The following is a 5,470-nucleotide window of genomic DNA, read 5'->3' as shown; positions in this document are numbered from 1 at the left end:
CAGGTAGATTATAGCTTCAGTTTAAAAAGATAGACAATGGATCATCTATTGTTTGTTGCCCACCCAACATGAACCACATAGAAGAACCCAGATGAACCAGATAGTAGACAGATACTATTCGTTGCTGGCTCGATATGAGACCCATGGGCAATTCAAAACTCAAGATTGAACGATAAAGTAGCAGGTAATAATAACCGATGTATAACGTAAGCAAACACGAAAGACTGCGACCTCTCTTCCGGAACTGTGTAGTCCTCAGGTTCATCTGCTCAGTCGATGATGGTAATGCAGTTGGCGTGGCTGCCGGCAACGGGGAAGATGATCTGAGGCGGCGAAAGGAAGTCTGCAGGGGGGATCTCTGCTGCAGTGAACGCTTCTGTCGATGGTGCACCTCAGGTGGGGTGGATGACGGCACGACAGGAGCAGGACATAACACACAGAGTTTTGTTTGACGCCTATCTGAAAATGAAGTAAATATGTAAGGGCTCCTTAGAATTGGAGGATTCTATAAACGCAGGGACAGGAAAAACACAGGAATAGGATAGGAATGCACGTGCAAAACAGAGCATTTGGAAACATAGGATTTCAGTCAACCTGGGTGTTTGGCTCACATGAATTGGAAGAACAGAGGAATGGAGAAACAAAGTGATGCGATGAGTGTACAACCTCTTTGGCATAGCCTTGTGGACCTCAGCATCATTGGGTTGGACGTGGAGGATGGTGATGATGCAGGTGTGACTGTCGGAGGCGGGGAAGAAGATCCGAGGCCTCTGGAAACGGCGCCGAGGGTACTGCTTCGCTGTGATGGACAATTCCGTCATTGGAGTAGCTCCGCTAAGGTGTACGGCGACAAGGCTGAAGCATGACAAGACAGACAACATTAATCTGAAGTGGGACCCTAATATCATCTGCAATAGATGATGTAAAATACATCACCAAAAAGTGCTACTCCCTCCGTTCCTAAATATTTGTCTTTCTAGATATTTCAACAACTGACTACATACGAAGCAAAGTGAGTGAATCTACACAATAATTTGTGTCTACATGCATCCGTATGTTGTAGTCCATTTGAAATGTTAGAAAGACAAATATTTCGGAACGGAGGGAGTAGATGTAAAACGCATCAGCCGCGCCACGACCGCTCCGACAGATGTTGTAAGTACTGTTCACTCTGAACTTAACTGAAGAAAATGAACTTCACAGTCGAAACTGAATTTTACTGTCAAAACTGATTGAACTAGTAACAGAGCATTGCAATAGATGTTTAGGGCGTTCGAGCACTAGTAGCAGAGAAGCAGTGATCTAAATCAGCAGACGCTCGAGCAGGGAACGCACTAGCAGAGAGCAAGTCGTGTAGTAGCACCGCGAGCGAGTGCTAAAGTAGCAACTCCTGTAGCTGCCGGAGGTCGTGCAGCAGCAGCGCAAGCGAGAGCAAGAGCAGAGCAGCAGCACGAACGAAAGCAGGAGCAGTGCAGTAGCGCGACCGACAGCAAGAATAGAGCCGCAGCGCGAGCGAGAGCCGGAGCAGCTGCAGCTAGTGCCGTTGTGGAAGTCGACGCCGAGGAAGCAACGACATGGGGGAGAGACGCCGTGGATGATGTGGCCGGCGACGGCGCCGTCGATGGAGACACGCCATGTCTACTCGGTATCGAGCACCGGCAGCCCTGTGAGATCGAATAAAAGATAAAATGCAGCGATGAGTGCAGAACCTCCTTGGTGGCGCCGAGTTGGCCTCGGCTTCATCGGAGGAATTGGTGAGGGTGCTGCGGTTCCGGTGGGGCAGGTCAAGACGGCGCTGTGGGGATTGAGATGGCGCGATAGACGAGGCGAACGTCGGGGCAGCTCCTTGGAGGTGGAGGACGGGGCGGCTGATCCGGCGGGACGACGAGATCGACAACGGATCCTCATCCGGTGCGGTGGATGAGGGACGTCAAGCTGTTGCGGTGGACGACGTAGTCGGGGAAGAGTCTCCGGCTAGGCGGCGGTCGGGAGGCCGACGGAGGAGCGTGGGGTTTCGCGGGTTTTGGCGGCCTCGGTGTACGAATGGGTGGGGGGGGGGGGGCGAAGGGGGAGGGGGGAGCCAAGCTTAGGGACGCGCTTGTCCGAAATGTAGGGTAAGTTACCAGCGTACCCCCACCGGTTTTGACACCGTGACGTGGAGCTTCATTTCCGGCTGAGGGGTAGAAGGGGGATTTCGCGTGTCTGGGCTGCGGGAGCGATTTCGGATGAGGAGGGAGTTCTCGCGTGCGTCCAAATTTCGGGATAACAAGGCGCGGCGCGGGTTGAAGAAGTGGGAGTTTCAAAGCAGGTGAGACAAAAGATACTCGAGCTTGAAAATTTCGGGATAACAAGGTGCGGATTCCTTGTTCGGCAGAACAAAGTTAACGTGTAAAAAAACAATTCATACAAGACACAAGAGAGTCATGTCCCCTTTTACTATATTGCTATAGATGCCATTGAAAAAACTACAAGAAAAATGTAAAAAAATCAGGAGAACAAGATTACCCTACACAGTACCAAATCGATTCGCACTTCCCTCAACAACAACAAAAAACAAATCAATTCCCACCAAAGAAAGAGTAATGTCCCTTTTTATATGATTACAGATGCCATGATCTCGAATTTCAATTTTTGAATCCACGTTATGTTGAATTCGAATATATCGTTAGGTGACCTTGCGGTTTATAATTGATGTAGTCGTACATTTTGATCTTCCATCATATATGAACATTTTACTCCACCATGTGAACATATATATTGTCGTCTACCATTTGGACTAAATTTGAATCAATTTTCCTTATTTGAATATGATTGTTGTCAAGTTATACAATAATTTAAATATTATCTTGATAACAAAAAACATACATATAGCAGTAATCATATTTCACTATGAACTACATGTACCATACGCTCTCCAATTCAAATATTTGTATCCATTTTATGTTGAATTCAAATCATAGTACATTATTGGTCTAGGTAGCGAGATGTTTGGGATAATCTAAACCCTGTTTTCATATGTATAATTTTTGGCTGAATTGGGACAAGTTTTGGTATAAGCCTCTTGCAAAACCGGAGATTCTCTCAACAAGCCTCGTGGTTTCAAGAGGGAACGTGTCACCTTTGTGTGCGAAACGATATACGCTGCCTCCCCCCTGATTTTATTTACAGAGGCAACATAGAACTATATGAGTGCCCTGTTAAATTTTGGAATTATTTCAGGTTTATTTGGCCTTTTTATACATTAATTGAGTTTCTGGACTTTTAATGCGCATAATCTAAATATGAATTGCATGCACATGCTCCGGTGCACCAAAGTGGGTTGAAAAATCACATGTGTGTCCTTGGTTGAATTTCTAGGTCCCATGGAAGAAATGAGAATGAAATTGAAACATCTGGGCGTCATGACTCGGCCGAGAACATCGAGAAACTTTGATTTTAAATTCATGTAAATCCAAAACTCGCCTGGAAATCATGAAACTTGGCATGGTGTCATGTCATGGCACTAACATGTTGTGGTAAAAATTGGGCCGATTTGGAAGCTCGTGGTTCTAAGAGGGAACATGCCACCTTTGAGTGTGAAACGATATACGTTGCCCCCCCTTGAGTTTCTTAACAAAGGCAACATAGAACTACATTAGTGCCCTGTTAAATTTTGGAATTATTCCAGGTTCGTTTGTCTTTTTATACATTAATTGAGTTTCTGGTCATTTAATGTGCATAAGTCAAATTTGAACTACAAGCACATGCTCTCGTGCACCAAAGTTGGTTGAAAAATCACATTTGTGTCCTCGGGTGAATTTCTAGGTCCCATGCAAGAAATGAGAATAAAATTAAAACATCTGGGCATCGTGGCTCGGCCGAGAACATTGAGAAACTTGGTTTTAAAATTCTTGTAAATCCAAAACACGTCTGAAAATCATGAAACTTGGCATGGATGTCATGTCATGGTACTACCATGTTGTGGTAAAAAAATTGGCCGAATAGGAACAGATTTTGGTATAAGCTTCTTGCAAACCGAAGCTTCTCTCAAGAAGCTCATGGTTCTGAGTGGGAACGTGCCACCTTTGAGTGCGAAACGATATACGTTGTCCCCCTTGAGTTTATTTACAAAGGCAACATAGAACTACATGAGTGCCCTGTTAAATTTTGGAATTATTCCGGCTTCGTTTGGCCTTATTTACACATTAATTGAGTTTTTGGTCATTTAATGTGCACAATACAAATTTGAACTACAAGCACATGCTCCCGTGCACCAAAGTTGCTTGAAAAATCACATTTGTGTCCTCGGGTGAATTTCTACTCCCTCCTTCCATCTATATAGGTCCTAATGCGTTTTTTGAGGCTAACTTTGATCAAACGTTAGAGCAATAATATATGACATGCAACTTACACAAAGCATACCTTCAAATTTGTATGTCAAAGGAGCTTCCAATAATATAATTTTCATAGTATACATCTCATGTGCTATTAATCGTGTCAATAGTCAAAGGCTGTCTTGAAAAACACAATAGGCCCTATATAGATGGAAGGAGGGAGTAGGTCCCATGCAAAAAATGAGAATAAAATTCAAACATCTGGGCATCGTGGCTCGGTCGAGAACATTGAGAAACTTGGTTTTAAAATCATGAAACTTGGCATGGTGTCATGTCATGGTAGTACCATGCCGTGGTAAAAAAAATTTGGCCGAATAGGAACAAATTTTGGTATAAGCTTCTTGCAAATCGGAGCTTCTCTCAAGAAGGCTCGTGGTTCTGGGAGGGAACGTGTCACGTTTGTGTGCATAATTCAAATTTGAAATACAAGCACATGTTCCAGTGCACCAAAGTTGGTTGAAAAATCACATGTGTGTCCTCGGGTAAATTTCTAGGTTCCATGCAAGAAATGGGAATGAAATTCAAAATTCTAGGCGTCGTGGCTGGGTTGGAAACATTGAGAAACTTAGTTTTTTAATTCCTGTAAATCCAAAACACGCATGAAAATAATGAAACTTGGCTTGGTGCCATGACATGGCACCAACATGCTGTGGTAAATTTGCAGTCCGATTTGCGAAGGCGCGCACATTAACAATCAACAAAGTCATTTTGGAACAAGTGCTGTCATGTTAGAATCGGAAACACAAGTATTATTGAAACCGTGGGCGTTCTACTTACTAGTACCATTTACGTGCCGCCACGCGTCCCCATTTTTTATTAGCTAGGAGGCGCCGTGCAGGGTAGCTATTTGAGTACGAGAGGCGTGCGATCAGACCCCTGCGCGTGCTTATCGGGAGGAGAGCCCTTTGACCTCCATCTGCCGTCCACCTCTCTCCCAAGGTCTCCATTAATGGCGCCCGAGCGTCTGTTTAATGGCGTGGCTATGTCTCACTCGACTGAGATTTAAGAGAGAAAAAAGAAAATCTAAAAGCACGGATCTTGATGTAAGATCCGACGGACCTATATAGCATCTACTGCGACTTATAGCAAGACTGATG

The sequence above is a fragment of the Aegilops tauschii genome, chromosome 3 (genome assembly GCF_002575655.3).
Source record: "Aegilops tauschii subsp. strangulata cultivar AL8/78 chromosome 3, Aet v6.0, whole genome shotgun sequence".
Lineage (NCBI taxonomy): Eukaryota > Viridiplantae > Streptophyta > Magnoliopsida > Poales > Poaceae > Aegilops > Aegilops tauschii.
Note: the sequence above shows the minus strand (reverse complement) of the source record.